The following is a 16,365-nucleotide window of genomic DNA, read 5'->3' on the forward strand; positions in this document are numbered from 1 at the left end:
GCGCGAGGTGCTGAGGTACCCAAACCTGCCCACGTTAGTCCAACTAAAGGGATAGCGTCGGGAGGCGAGGGAGGAGGAAGGGGGAGGCTGTGGGATGGAGAGAGCCCTCCCCGTACCCCTCGGCTGTGCATCCTCGCAGCGCCGCGGGGAATGGGGGGCTGTGTGTTTGGGGGGGTCTTTGGTTTGCTCCCCTGACCTGCTGGGGGTGGGGGAGGAGGGTTTGGGAGGGGGGGATGTCCGGCGGCGGGGTTACATTCATCGGGCGGTGCTGGGCGGCACGGCGGGAGCCTCCCTTGCTGTGCTGCGAGGCCGGGGCTCCCGGAGCGTGTTTCTGCTCCTGCTGCTTCACCTGCTGGAGCATTTCCCTCATCTTGCGCTGTGCAGTCTTGGGGAGGAGAGGGGAAAAGCAAGAGGTGGGTGTCAGGGCACCGCTTCTCCCCCCACCACCCACCCCCGAGCCCCCACCGAGCATCTCGACACTCCCAACAAGCTGTAATTAATTTCAGGTTTGTTATGGGTTAGTCCCACAAATTGATGCAAGGAGACGGAGCCAATTAAGACTGAAGTATTTATTAGCAAGCGGCAGCAAGCAAAACAGCGCTGGGCGGCCCGGGAGTCTCACTCCGCCGACGGCTCGCACCCGTTTCCCGAAAGTCCCTGGTTTTATACTCTTCTTTTTCCGGTAGAGGGGTACTCTGCATCTGCACGACACGACTTGTTGCTAGGGGGTCGTTTTCTGCTTTCCTTTTCCTCCTGGTTGTTGCAGGGATGACAGATTCATGTCTTCCTCACATCATGTACTCTTCGTCTTCATGAGCCCCCCTCCCCTCCTCCAAGTCTTTTTCACATCCTACTTTGTTTGCATAACCTGACCTTTGCAGTTTTAGCCTTGCCCGCTCACAGGATGCTGGCTATCTTGCAACAGCAGGTTCAGCAATTGCCTTTTTGTAAAACAATGTGACAATGTAAGTTTCTAGGTTTGGTGAACAAACAGCGCTGAGCTTATCACACTGCAGATGGCCTTTGTGCTTCATAGTTCCTTTTATCCAGGGCACTCATCAGAGGTGGCACTACAGGGCATAGGGGAGAAACTGGGCTGGACTCCCAGTTCAGGGTGACTGGGGAAGGTGGAAGAGCACCTAGGTCTTGGGCATGAAGACTTCAGACGCTGACTTGCTTTTACAGTGCTTTTCCGTGAACTATTTAGACAAACGCTATGCATAACTCAATACATAATCGGAGGAATAATTTCCTGCTCTTTCCTCTCTGTGTTAACATAGGAGACGCTTACTAGCTTGGGTGCAGTGCTGATTGCATTTTCAGTGTTGAAGAGCATAACAAAGCTCGTTAGTCTTGTCAGTCAAACAGATGACTAGTTTGCTCTGATCTCTTGAACAACCCTAAGTACGTTTCTGTACACAGCCACAGTGCTGTGGGATCCGTCTAAAATGTCTTTTGTTCCCTCCTAGTGCAACAGTGAAAGAGCTAAAGAAGAAGCATCTCAGAGTTTTGAGAAATTATCTCATGTCCTGGAAGAGAAGAAATCCGCAGCTCTTAGGGCAATTGAAGCTTCTAAGAATTTAAGGCAGGAAAAATTGCAAACACAAGCAGAAGAATCTCAAGGGCTCCTGGAAAATAATGGCCTTGTAGGACTTGCTCAAGAACTGCTTAAAGAAACCGATCCATCTTGTTTTGTTCAAACAGCAAAACAACTTCACGTCAGGTATCTTATTAATTATCTTCCGTTTGAGGTACAGGTACTGTTCCAGGGATGTCTGGTCAGTCATATTCTTTGGACACCTGCTAGGAAAGTACTGAATGCAAGTACTTTGTGTTGCAGAGCCTCAGAGGCGGTCCCGGTACCATTCAGTAGAAATTCCTATATTACAGTGTGCGTTAAAAAACAGCCCAGAGGAGGGGCTCTGTCCTGCGCCAACGCCTAGCCTTCTTCAGTAGGACTGCAGTGGAAGGGTAACCCATTCAGCTCACTGATACAGTCCTTTGCTCAGAGATTGCATCGGGTATTTGCAAGTTAATCTAACAGGTCTCTTCTGGCTTTAAACTCTTTGATCTGAATAGTTGTGCTCCATTAGCGCTTCACACCTATTTTGTTCTTTGAATGTAATGCCCCAAATTGTTAAAATGCTCTGCCAACCAAAAGATTCCCTGTTAGTTATCTTTACACTGATGTACAAAAGGCCTTTAAATTTTGCATTTTAATTCTGTCTAGAGAGACAAGTTTCTGGGACACGTGAGTAAGTACCTGAAAAGAGAACTTTTTTTAAAGCAAAACCTAGCGGTTTTGCTTTAAGGAATGCACCCATGTGAATTCCTTTTTCCCTCTTCTGCCATCCCTCTGCTTCTGTGCTTTCAGAATCCAAAAAGCTACTCAATCTCTGAAGAGCTTCAAGCCAGCAGCTGAAACTACTTTCGAGGACTTTGTGATGGACATAGCCAAGCAAGAAGAGATCCTTGGTGACTTGTCCTTCCATTCCAATGGTAAATTATGAGAGCATCACGTCTTTCTTGAGTTATAGCTTTAAGGGCTTCTCTGGAAAGAGGCAAAACTTGTGCAGGGCTGCAGTTGCAGAACTCAATCTTGTGACTTGCATTGTCCCTTCTGCCTCTGTGATTCACAAGGCGTTACCTGGCAGCAATGCTAGCTTCAGCTTTGATAAAGAAGCTAAGATGCCATGGCATTCAGAACCAGTTTACATTGGCTTCCAAAATATTGTAGTTAAGTAATACTAGGTCTTCCTAGCAGCTTTTTGTCGTGATTGCATGACAGAAAAGAATAGGTTTTTATATGGTTTTTTAGTTGCCAGCAAAAATAAATAATACAACTTTCAAAGTAAAACCAGAAAGGATTTAAGTGCATGAACAGACCCATCCTCATCTGCACTCTTTGACTGAGTCAGATTTCCCCCCCCCACTGTCCCCCCAGTGCTGTAGCCACTCAACAAAGGGCTTCTGTGTTTAATTCTAAAACAACATGTATCTACATTTGAGGTTTTTTTCTCCTGAATCTCTGTCATTCCAGGTCTAGAAATACCAGAAATCAATGAAGAGAGAGCAAAATGTACAACAAAGCTCTGATCAGTTGGGAATGCCCTGGGAAGACAGACTCAGCTGATATCTATGTTCTTGAGTATCATAAGCTTAATAGAGAAGAGGAGAGTACAACGTGGCAGGAGATCGAAGTTTGCAGCAAGAGCAAAGTAATATCTGATCTCGATGACGACAGCAGCTATGCCTTCAGAGTTCGAGGATATAAAGGATCCATCTCTAGCCCTTGGAGCCGAGAAGTTATCTTGCGTACGCCTCCAGCCCCAGGTATTGGGTTTTCTTATGTCCACGAGCTGCTGGTGGTGGTAAGAGCTGTAGGTGGTTTCCAGTAGCTCCCAGACTTCTACTACACAGTTACCGGTTGTATAAATGTTTAAAAGCACTGCTAACAAACAGGTTAAGTAGGCAGCATACTGAGACTGTGTTAGCTTGCGTAATGTTCCCGGTAGCCTTTAAAAGCAAGGAATTCTAGTGCCAGCATGACTTAAAATATAGTTTATAAGCACAGAAATACTTAACTAAGAGAAAATTTTTTGGGATGCTGTTTTTCAGTTCTCAGTTTTCTTTTTGATGACAAATGCGGGTACAACAGTGAACATCTCCTGCTGAACCCAGGAAGAACCTCTGTGGAAAGTAGGGCTGGATTTCCTCTACTGCTGGGGTCTGAGCGCATGCAGGTCGGATGCTACACAACCCTGGATTACATCATTGGCGACACTGGGATTGCCAAAGGGAAGCACTTCTGGGCTTTTCACGTGGAAGCCTATTCCTACCTGGTGAAAGTGGGAGTTGTTTCTAGCAACAAGATACAGAAGTTGTTCCATAATACCCATGATGTGACCAGCCCAAGGTAAATTGCAGACTCTTGCTTAATACATGTTTTGTATAAGGAGATGGCTTTTTAAAAAATAAATTAAGAGCGAGCCTGGTCTCAATTAGTATACAAGATGAACCTAAGCAGTGGGAAGTGGCTTGAAGGATATAGTGTAAGCAGGTTGTCCTGTTCATCCTCTACTATTAGTAGGAAGATGTTCTAATTGTCCAGAGTCCTATTTTCTTTCTTTCTGGGAAAGAAATCGGGTTTCTACAGATATCAAGATATGTCAGTTAAAGCAAGAAGGTTAAAAAAGAGAAAAAAAAGCATCATTTGCAAGATTGAAGCAATGCTTAGTTGTCAATAGTAAGATTCTGCCTTAATTCCCTTAGCATACTAGGTTTGGCAGCCACTCAGAGGTACAATGTTCACTGTGCATATCTGTGTGTCTTTGCTGTAGCTTGCGTCATGGTGGATTCCAAGTCACTGGCTCATCCCAGGCTATAGATTTGCATATGACACTGGAGTGCTACTGAGCACAAGCCAAAGTGCAGTGGATAAACCAGCAAAAAGATTTCCAGCTCTCAATTACAGTTGTAGTAAGCCTGGATGTGGCTAGGAACTGCAGGCTGGGAGGCTATCTCCCAGGGGCTCTTAACTTTTTCATGAATCTAACAAAAGTGTTGGCCTTCTGCTGTATAACATACTGAAATTATAAAAACGCCAGTGTCTCAAGCTTCTGAAAGTCAGATGGAGACTTTTTGAAAAATGAGAAATTAGATCCTGATTTTCTCATTTCTCCCGGTCCCTGCCAGGAGGGAGTGAAGCTCAGCCCCGCTCCCTCCTTTTACAGGGAGGAAAACAAAATGGAAAAAAGAAAACCAAATTGTCCTATATTAGAAGTGTATAATTCCATTTTAAGGGTAGGGCAGCAATAGGGCTGGTACCACAGCCCCCCAGCCCCACAGCCACTGTGGGTCACCGGCGTAATAATGTACCTCTCCGGTAATTAAAGTTTCTTTTGGGAAGGAGGGAGAGATGGGGACTCTCCTGCGCCGGGACCTTTCCCCTCCAGGGAGGCAGAGCCGGAGCAGCGAGCACGGTCCTGCCCGGAGGGCAGCGTGGAGGGGACGCGCACGGGCATCCCGGAGGAACAGCAGCAAGGGCACTGCACCTTTCCCTTCCTCCGAGCCTTTTTCTTTTCCTCTTTTTAAGGGCTCAACCAGTTTCTTCCCCCTCTGACCGTCACCATGGGGCACTGGCACCAGCAGCTTTGCAAAACCCCATCCTGTAAAAGCCGCCTGATTTTAGCCCTGTTTGGGGATGCTCCGCTTCCATTCTTACAGAGCAAACTGATAGATTTGTTTTTCTCCCCCCTCCCCATTTAGCAAGAAGCACCAACGTGCCGTTGTCGTTTTGGGTCGGTTTGCTGCAGAAAAAGGCTCCCGCAGGGGACGGGATAAGCCGATGGCAGGAGGGTCCCTGCACCCATCCCACCGCTGCTGGTGGAGGGCGGCAAGGGGACCTTTTCTTCGGGGTTGTCCTCTCCTCCCGGGCTCTGCAGCCCCACGCCGCAGCCCAACGACCCCCCCGAGATGGGAAGAGAGCATGAGAACCATATCTGCTCAACAGCTCAAGAGGAAAAAACAAAATAAACCAAAGAGATAAAATAATACAATAGGATGAGATACAATAACGCAGCAGCACCCGCCCCACTCGTGGCACTACTTTTATTCTCGGCCACTGCAGTGATTGGGGGGTTTGACAGGATGGACCTTCCAAGGTCCCCTCCCACCCAAACCAGTCTTTGGGTCCATGACTGGAAGTGTCTGAGGTCAGGTTGGATGGGGCTGCAACCAACCCCGTCTACTGGATCCCAAACCACCCAGAAATCCAATCCAAACTGTTCTTTGGGTCCGGTTGGAGGTGTTCAAGGTCAGGTTGGATGGGGCTGGGACCAACCTGGTCTACTGGAAGGTGTCCCAGCCGATGATGGGGAGGTTGGACTGGATGGACCTTCCAAGGTCCCCTTCAACACAAACCGTTCTGTGGGTCTATGACTGGAAGTGTCCAACGTAAGGCTGGATGAGACTGGGACCAACCTTCTCTACTGGTTCCCAAACCTTCCAGCCCAAAAATCCAACTCAACCAACCCAAACCTTCTATGAGTCTGATTGGAGGGGTTCAAGGTCAGATTGGACAGGGCTGGGACCAACCTGGTCTGTTGGAACCCAAACCACCCAAAAATCCAACTCAACCAATGCAAACCGTTCTGTGGGTCTGAGTGGATGTATCCAAGGTCCGGTTGGATGGGGCGTTGAGTAACCTGCTCTACTGGAATATGCCCCTGCCGAAGACAGGGGAGGTTGGACGAGATGGACCTTCAAATGTCCCCTCCAAGCCAAACCAGTCTGTGTGTTCATGACTGGAAGGTCCGAGGTCAGGTTGGACGGGGCTTGGAGCATCCTGAGCTGCTTGAAGCTCTCCCTGCTAATGGCCACCCCACCAGAGGTTGGCGGTTGCCGTGTCACCACGGTCAGTCAATCAGCAATGAACATGTCACCCTGATGTCACAAGAGGTGCGTGGCACACCCACTCAGGGGGTATAAAAGGGCCCACCGGGTGGTGGGTCCCACACTTTGGAGGAACGTCCATAAGATGACCTCTAACATGGCTGTCGCCACCAAGAACCGACCTGCCAGCGTGAGGCGGACCAAGATGGACTTCTGGGATGGGATGGAGCACACCTTCGCTATGTCCAGCGTCACCGCTGAAGGTACGGCCAACCGCAGCCACCTCTCCGGCAGCCAAGACTCAAGGGCTTGTCACCATTTTGGAGCCAGCCATGACACTTGGTGTCTGCCACCGCGTCGCGGCTCAAGGGGGAGATGTTTGGGGTGGACCTGAGAGCTGGTGGAGATGGGGCCTGACCTGGTTCTTCTTTGTTTTTTCAGAGCGAACGGCCGTCTGGGATGCAGTGGCTGGCTACATTCAAGACCAACTCCTGCTCCACAAGGTGGTGCAACACCCGCGTCCTCCTCATGCACCATGAGGGGTGGTGGGATCCCCCTGGGTCGTGGCCTGCTCTCACCCTTCAACTCCTCAGAAAACAGGAATCTCACCCCAAAAGTCCCCACTGACGGCCAAACGGGGCCTGTGCAATGTTGGTGTCACGTCTGGTAGGGCTGATCCAGGTCGCTGGAGACCCCCCCGGGATGGCCTCATCCTGGTTCTGCCCAAACTCCAGTGCTGTTTTTTTCTCCTGAGGAGGGGAAGGACTCAACATCTCCTCCCCAAAGTTCTCCCCACCGCCCAGCTCGTGCCTCCAAACGGTGGGAGAGGGCAGGATCCAGCCTCAAGCACCATCCCTGGACGGGGGAGGTCACCTCCAGATCTTCCCTCTAGCCAGTCCTCACCCTCCCACCCTTCTCGTCCACTTGCAGGGCGTCCGAATTCCCACCCTTGGCTCCTTCGGTACTGTCCTCGAACGCGTCCAGGTCGGAGATGAAACCGTGACTATCCAGAAGCCGGTGTTCCACCTGGCCAGGAACCTTGCTGTTGTCCACAACCTGATGGACAACAAGGACTACCTGCCCGGTAAGATGGCTGACTGCACGGTCATCTTCTCTGAAGCAACTCCAAAGTCCAATAATTGAGTGGGTTTGAGTTTTTTTGGGGCAATGCAATGATTGTGACACACAAGCTGTAGGACATGGGCCACCGGGTGAGCGTCTCCATCCTTCTCCTGTGGTTCTTCCAGGCAACAAGGAGCTGGAGCCCCTCAAGTACTCCAAGGTGGCCGTGGCAGCCGCCGTGTCCCGGCAGAAAGTGGTGGACTGCATCCAAGGCACCACGACCCTCCTCTCGCACTGCCTGGGGAAGGGGGAGAATGTGGCCCTCATCCTGAGGGAGGTGGGGGTGCTCCTCATCGAAGGCACGAAAGTGCGCGTGAAATTCTACCGCAGCTTCCTGGAGAGGCTGTCTGGGAAGGAGAACTTGGAGAAGGTTGTCTTCAAGGTAAGCATTTTGGTTTCTCTGTGGTGCGTGCGGTCCCACGGCAGTGTTCTGGCACTGCTTGTGTGGGGTCCCTCAGGACACGTTCAGCCACTCGGTCCAGGTGAGAGTTACGGTCCTGCCAACACTTGCTGCCTCAAGCTCCTCCGACACTTGAGTGCCTCAGCCATGTGGGGGATGTCCCACCATTTTTGGCCTCTTCCAATGTGGGGTGCTTTAACCACGTTGAGGGATGTCCTGCCATCTTTGGCCTCCTCTAACACTGAGACCCTCAACCACATTGAGGATGTCCTGCTGTCTTTGGCATCCTCCAGTGTGCAGTGCTTCAACTACGTTGAGGATGTCCTGAATCTTTGTGTTCCTCCATTGCAGGTCCCCCATCTGCTGGACATGATTGTGTCCCCAGTGGTACCCGTGGCCTCACTGAGCTTCTCCGGCCGTGTCATCCTCTTTCCCAAGTGAGTACGTTGGCGGCTGTAGCCGCTCTTTGATGCCAACGCCCAAGGTAGCATCTCTTCCTTGTGCCGCTGCGGGTGTCCTGGGGACACCAGGCGGCGACTCTTGATGATGTCCCAAGGCCGCAGTCACTCCCATAAGGCAGCTCTGAGGGGAAAGACAGAGGAATTTGGGTGACATTTCTTCCCGTGGTGGCCTGGACTTCTTTGCTGGGCGACTCCATTTCCCAGGCCCGTCCTTGGGGATGGGATGTGGTAGACTTGGGAAGTCAATGGCCTTCATGGCAATGCCAAACTCTGCCTGCGGGCAAGTGGCCGCAGCAAGTGGCAAGTGCTGGTGGTGCCATGGGTCATATGGGTGTCTTCTCCTTCTTTCCAGGTTTGTGATGGAGTGTGTGCCCAAACACCCACCCAGGGCTCTCCTCAAGACCTCGAGACAAGTCCCTGGTGAGGATGTGCAGACGAGAAAAGACAGTTTGCCACCTCTCCAGCAAGGTGGGAAAGGTAAAGCAGCTCCCAGCTCTTCTCCATGGGACGGGCAGCCAACTTCTGCCATGTTGTGAGGAAATGGCCGACGCTGAGCGCCAAAAGGCTCCGACTTGTCCCAAAGCTTCAGACCAACTCCTGAGGGCCTTTTGTCCTAACGATTTGTTGGTGTCACCAAAAGAGAGCCCCGGGGTGGGATGTGCCCAAGGGTACAGTGGGAGGATGGTGGGCCAAGGCCTTCTCCTCCCCCTCTTCCCCTCAGAAATGACACCTGTCCCCTCCCCGGCACCACCCGGCTCCTCCTTCCTGACCATCATGATGATGATGAAGTCGGAAAACCACATTGGAAATGGTGCTGGTGTTGGGGAGGACACGATGGGGCTGCTAGAGGAGCAGAATGTCCAACCCTCAGACATTTTGGGAAGGGGCCTGAGCACCCCCTGCGTGTCCCTGGGTGGTCTGGCAGCATCACAGCGACGCTCTTCTGAGGAGGTGTCTTCTTTCTGGTTCCAGTGGGGTTTCCCGGTTTTCCCTTTCCTGCTGCTCCGAGCCCGACTCAAAGCAAAACACCACAGTTTGGGGAAATCTTGGAGCTGCAGAAGAAGAGGAGGACAAGGTCTCTGGCCAGGTGAGGCTGAAGGCTCAGGGTGGGCGGCCGCACGGGGCCATTTTACCCGGAGAGGTGGGAGACACTCCATCCCTGGAGACATTCCAGGCCAGGTTGGATGGGGCTTTGAGCAACCTGATCTGGTTGAAGACCTCCCTGCTCATGGCAGGGGTGTTGGACTAGATGGACCTTCAAAGGTCCCTTCCCACCCAAACCATTCCATCAGCCTGACTGGAGGTGTTCAAGGTCAGGTTGGATGGGGCTGGAACCAACCTGGTCTACTGGAAGGTGGCCCTGCCGATGACAGCGGGGGGCGTTGGACTAGATGAACCTCTAAATGTCCCTTCCAACCCAAACCATTCCATGATTTTCTGACCCAGCAAGAGCCCGTTCCCCAGCCCTGAACGCTCCTTGGTCATCACCACCCAAGAGTGGTGAAGGCAGCACCTGGAGGGGTGGGATGTGGCTGCCGGGAACACCCCCATTTCACAGGGCTAGATCTTCTCCAGCTCTTCAGGAGAGCCCCAGCGTGGTCTAGGGACAATGGGACAGCTGTGTGTCAGATGAGGGTCCCGGCACAGGGGGTTTCCTCAGCCAACCTGCTGCTGGCTACATGAGGAGGCACGTGGCTCATGGGGAGGGGCAGAAAGCAGCCCCAAACCCATTGTGTCCTCAGGTAGACCTCTTCCTTTGTGTCCTTCCAGGCGGCGGTTGGTGGTCCCAAGGGTCTCCTCCGACACAAACCAACCCATGACCAGCCAACCCAAGGGCAAAGCAATGCCCAAAAGACAACATGGACGCAGAGCCAAGAGATGGCAGCCAACCCTCAGTCCGATAGAGGAGGAAGAGGAGGAGAAGGAGGAAGAGAGGGAGGAAAAGAAGGAGGAGAAAGAGGAGGAGAAGGAGGAAGAGAAGGAGGAGGAGGAAGAGAAGGAGAAGGAATAGGGGAGAAAATCCTCACCGAACGCACAGTGCTGAAGGCGGTGAAGGCCGAGTCCTCCCATCCTCGCGAAGCCTCGGCCTTCATAACGTCTGTAATAGCCGTATTATCGGCAACGAGTTCTGAGGTCAGCCTGCTCAAGGAGCCTGCCTACGGGGCCCTCCAACGGCCACCAGCGAGCCGAGGCAGCAAAACCAGCAAAGCTGTCCCTCCATGGAGAGTTCAGAGAAGACTTTAAAGGACAGTCCTGTGAAGAGTCCCTGGAAGGATCCCCTGAAGAGTCCTCCAGAGAGTTCCCTGCTGAGAACCCTCTGTCACCCGCTGCCAAGAACCCTGGCCAGACCCCCGGCTGTCCCCCAGCATCGGCCACCCCGCATGGCCCAACTGTTGGAGGAGCTGCTGAGGAGGCAGTCCCAGGAGGTTTTGACCCGCTCGCTGCTGCCACCAGCCGTTGTCTCCTGCCAGGCTGTGCCTAGATCGAGAGAGGCGGGTGGCAAGCAGGCCAAGCGCCCCGCGCCACACGGCACCCCCAGGACGCAAGAGACCTCCCCGTGGGCCAACATCCCACCCATGAAGAGGAAGATGGTGGTGTGCTAGGTGGAAAAAAACTCCAAACCCCTGTGGGAGGGAACGCTGGAGCGGGACGGTGCCGCAGTGGGCAGCAGCAGGCAGCACATGGGCAGCAACAAGCGGAGGGCATCTGATGGCAACACCATGGCCACCAAGCGACGCAGAAACCTGGTGGATGCTGGGGGGCAAAGTGCCCCACGCTCCCCCAGCCTCTCTTCATGGGCTGATAGAGAAGGCGTGGAGCACGCATCCCCACCGCATGCGACCCGCACCCACCCACTCCAGCCCCAGCCCCAGACCTCTCCCACATCTCTCTCTCTTTCTTAATTCATTAAAGGTTTGATGTTTGGTTCACAGTGCGTCTGCCTGCGGTCATTCCTGCAGTGGGAGGCGCGGGGGTTAACGCAGCCCGTGCCACATGTGTACATCTGACCCTCCACCTCTTCACCCCTGTACATGAGGAATCCCCCAAGGTTGTGGATGGAGACTGTCCTGGTTTGAGGTAAAACAGAACCAATTTCGTTCAGTAACTTCGCTTCTTAGCGGGGCCTCTTCTAACTACTAAAATAACTGCATATTGTGCAGACAGTGTTCACTCTCTCGGAGAGATCAGACCAATTGTTTATAGCTGATGCCCAGGCATGGGATGCAGAGAGGCTCCTGCTTATACTTATTGCTATAACCCCCAAGGCCAACCAGCTTTGTTATTTGCCCCGTCGGAGGGTCGGAAGCGGAAAAGCATAGTGGGGTCCCACCTGGAGGGAGGAGCGGACAGGACAGGTGACCCAAAACTGACCAACAGGGTATTCTATCCTGTGGGAAACCTTGGCTGGTCCGAGGGATCAGAATACGAGTTTAACGTTGACCTTGAGCAGATATCCGTGTACCCTTGAAGAGACTGGGGAGTCCTGAGAAGAGCTAAGTAAAAAGATAAAGGTTGGCAAACATCCTGGCTTTGACCAGAGCATGAACAGTGTGTGATGTGAGAGCGTATCGGGCAAAAGTAGAATGCTAGAATATATGCATAGATAAGCACCTGGGTAAAAGAATATAAAAAAGCACTGCTTGTTAAGTAAAGAAATTGGATTGCTGCAACTTGATGTCCAGTGTCGTGTCCGTCCCAACAACGACTCAGTATTATCAAGATTTTATCCCGCACATTTACACAAAACAAACAATAATAATCTTTTTTATTACACGTGGCAGGTCAGTGGCAATTCTTCATGCCTAATCTACTGATTACTCTGGTGTCTTGTCATGTTAAGAACAGAACTCTCCCTCCTATAGTGGAATTATATTGTTACTGATTCATTGAATAAACTAATTATATTTTCTTCAGTCATGCCACTTGGCCAAGAATAAGGAGAAACATATTAAGGGAGGTAAATATTTATTAGCTTGTCTTCCTCTGACCTTAATTATGTTGGATAAAGCCCAACATTCAAAACAAAATGGAACTCTCTTGTTACTACCTTTTACAAGACACTTCAAGGGGGTATTTATTTAATCTACATTTAGTAATATAAAAGTTTGGTGTATCACTGCATCTAATCCTGTAGACACTCAAGACAGCCAGCAGAGAGCACGGAGCACCTCTGGGAAAGTGAGTCCTCTCACCTGTCTTTGGCACTGTCTTATGATTCAATAAATAGCCCCAAAAGAGTGCCTATATCTCTCCATTTCCAACAGAGAGCCTACACGAGAAATTTAAACTACATTCCTAACCTTAGGGTGGCTAAACTTGGACTACACAAATCTTGATCACGAAGAAAAACTCTATGAAAGACGTATGTTGTATATCTCAGGAAAGTACACGAAGGGTTAACAGCCCATTTCCACCTTTTCTATCTACACTTAATTGTTACAGGGAGTCACCACGTGTGTGACAATATATGTAGAATCATTGAATCATAGAATCATAGAATTGTCTAGGTTGGAAGAGACACTTAGGATCATCGAGTCCAACCATCTACCCTACTCTACAAAGTTCTCCCCTACACCATATCCCCCAACACCACATCTAAACGTCTCTTAAACACATCCAGGGATAGTGACTCAACTGCCTCCCTGGGCAGTCTATTCCAATGCCCGACCACTCTTGCTGTGAAAAATTCTTTCCTAATGTTCAGTCTAACTCTACCCTGTTGGAGCTTGAAGCCATTCCCTCTTGTTCTGTCATTAATTACCTGTGAGAAGAGACCAGCACCAACCTCTCTACAGTGCCCTTTCAAATAGTTGTAGAGAGTGATGAGGTCTCCCCTCAGCCTCCTCCTCCTCAAACTAAACAGTCCCAGCTTCTTCAACCGCTCTTCGTATGATTTGTTTGCTAGGCCCTTCACCAGCTTCGTTGCCCTCCTCTGCACTCCCTCCAGCACCTCGATATCTCTCTTGTATTGAGGTGCCCAAAACTGGACACAATACTCGAGGTGTGGCCTCACCAGTGCTGAGTACAGGGGCACAGTCACCTCCCTACTTCTGCTGGCCACGCTATTTCTAAGACCAGCCAGGATGCCGGTGGCTTTCCTGGCCACCTGGGCGCACTGCCGGCTCATATTCAGCCGCTTGTCAATTAGAACCCCCAGGTCTCTTTCTGCCCGGCAGCTTTCCAGCCACACCTCCCCAAGCCTGTAGCGCTGCACGGGGTTATTGTGGCCCAAGTGCAGGACCTGGCACTTGCCCTTGTTGAAACTCATACCATTGATGTTGGCCCAATGATCCAATCTAAGTCTCTCTGTAGAGCTTCCCTATCCTCCTGGGAATCAACACTCCTGCTTAACGTGGTGTCATCTGCAAACGTGCTGATGATACACCCTATGTCCTTATTGAGATCATCAATAAAGACGTTAAACAGAAATGGTCCCAACACTGATCCCTGAGGCACACCACTTGTGACCGGCCGCCAGCTGGATTTAAATCCATTGAGCACCACTCTTTGGGACCTTCCAGTCAGCCAGTGCTTGATCCAGCGGATCGTATGCTCATCCAGGCCCTGCGAAGCCAGTTTTTCCACGAGAATTGTATGGGGGATAGTATCGAATGCTTTTCGAAAGTCCAGGTATACAATATCAACAGCCTTTCCCTCGTCCAATATTCTGGTTATCTTGTCATAGAAGGAGATGAGGTTCGTTTGGCAGGACCTGCCTTCCATAAACCCATGCTGACTAGGCCTCACCCCCTGGTAACTAGGCCTGATCCCCTGGTACTAGGCCTGATCCCCTATATATATGGGGGAAAATTAAAAGTATTTCTATCCTCTTTGTAATATGCTATCTTTCATCATCACTAAGTTCAAAAAGCGGGGAGGATGGGCAAATGATGTCATAGTTCCTTCCTCTAACAGTAATTTAAAAACTGGTAAACATTGTCTGAGAAGATGGAAAGTACTTGCCTTTCTGCAAGTCTCGCCCGGTCGCTTCCAAGGGTAATAGCTCATTTTGCTGAGGTGAAGACACAGTTTTTGTTGATTGGTGTTCGAGACGGTACGGAATCTTGTAATACTCAGCTAAATATATCCCTATTACTATGGGATGTGTCGAGACACATCCCATAGTAATATATATATCCCTATTACTATGGGATGTGTCGAGACAACTATGCCTGTGTCGAGATATACGGTTTAGCAAAAAGGCTCTTAGAAGGATGTTTAACCTGTCACAAAGTGAATAAGAGACAACTTAGAGAAAAAGTACAAGAAGGGCGTGAAGTGGCTAAAAGACCATTTGAAAAAAAAAAAAAAAAACCAAAAAAAAACCAAGTAGATTTTACTGAATTACCGAAGGTTGAGAGATATCAGTATCTATTAGTCTTGGTTGATGATCTTTGTAGAAGCCTTCTCGGTGGTAAGAACTACGGCGAAAACAGTTATTAAAGTCCTCTTGGAAGAGAGGCCCACATTTTACCTCCAAAATAATCAAGAAGCAACTAAATTATTTGGAACAAAATGGGAATACCACACTCCCTGGTATCCTCAAAGTTCTGGGAAAGTAGAAAGAATGAATGAGGAGATAAAGAAACATCTAACCAAGCTGAAGGTAGAGACGAGAATGAATTGGGTTATATGTTTGCCATTAGCCTTACTACATATTAGAACTCAGCCAAGAACAGATACTGGTATATCCCCCTTTAAATTGTTGTATGGGATGCCTTACGATTTCAGAATATTAGTAAAACACCTGAAAGTCGAAGATGAAATCTTAACGGAGTATATTTTAGAACTCACTAAAAGAAGAGACCTCCCTTGAACATTTCCATACACCGAATCCAACCTGGAGATCAGGTGTTGACCAAAACCAGAAAAGAAACATCTTTAACGCCCCGCTGGGAGGGACCTTTTTGTTGTTTTACTTAACACAGATACAGCAGTACGGACAGCGGAGAAAGGATAGACCCACACTAGCAGAATAAAAAGACCTATCTTCCCAGAAAGGTGGACTATGACGTCGGAACCGAGAGACCTTTGAGTAAGATTAAGGAACAAGACTGGTAAATGCACTTTTCCAGAAGAGAAGTAACGGATAGTTTAACCATGTATAAAGCACCATACTTCTGGATACCTATGTTGGGTTGTTTGCAAGTGTGCAGTTTGGTAAGAAGTAGTCATGTGTCTTGTTTAACATGCAATCTTGCTGTATGAATTGTCGCAAAAATCTGACGTATCAGGAATCAGAAAGTCAAGCAAAAATCTGTAAATTATTTTGGGGGTGGGAACTATCAATATCTGAACCCTGGGAGGTATATGAAATGAACTGGTATTGAGCCTTAAGACAGTGCGCTGTAAGATTCCTCTGGAAACAGGCCCAACAACAAAACAGGTGGAAATATATTTAAGAATCATTGATAAATTAACAGCAGAGTTACTAAAGTGAGAAAGGCGTGGTAAAAGGAAAGCCAGAAAATTCCCCTGAAGACTACCTGCTGCTGCCGAGAAGATGTTGATATCCTGTTGCTCTCTGCACGAGAGTAGACGAGGACAGGCAGAGAGGTATTAAACAGTGGGGCAATGAAAGCTGGTATCCTTTCACTACCACGGCCTCAAGAAATGAGCACCAACCCTTCCATTGGCACCATAGTTAACTACCTTAATGTCCACCCTGGCGGGGCCCCTCATAATACTGTGGTTAATTCTAACCTTCGGGCCTTGTTATTGGTAACAGATTTGTAGCTTTTGTTAAGAACAGGTTAAAAACAGTGCAACTAATGGTAATAAAGCAATCAAAACTAGAAATGAAGATTATACCAGATGAAAACTCTGAGTTAGATGCAGCTTGTGAAGTACTGTCCAGGTTTGATCAGCAAATTTCTTGTAAATAAAAGAAAAAGAGGGGAAGGATTGTAATAAGTAACAGAAGATCATTTGCTGATCCAACCAGTCGCTCAAGGACCATCTGGACATTAGGTTATCTCAAGCACAATA

The sequence above is a fragment of the Vanellus vanellus genome (genome assembly GCF_965231255.1).
Source record: "Vanellus vanellus genome assembly, contig: HAP1_SCAFFOLD_44, whole genome shotgun sequence".
Classification (NCBI taxonomy): Eukaryota; Metazoa; Chordata; class Aves; order Charadriiformes; family Charadriidae; genus Vanellus; species Vanellus vanellus.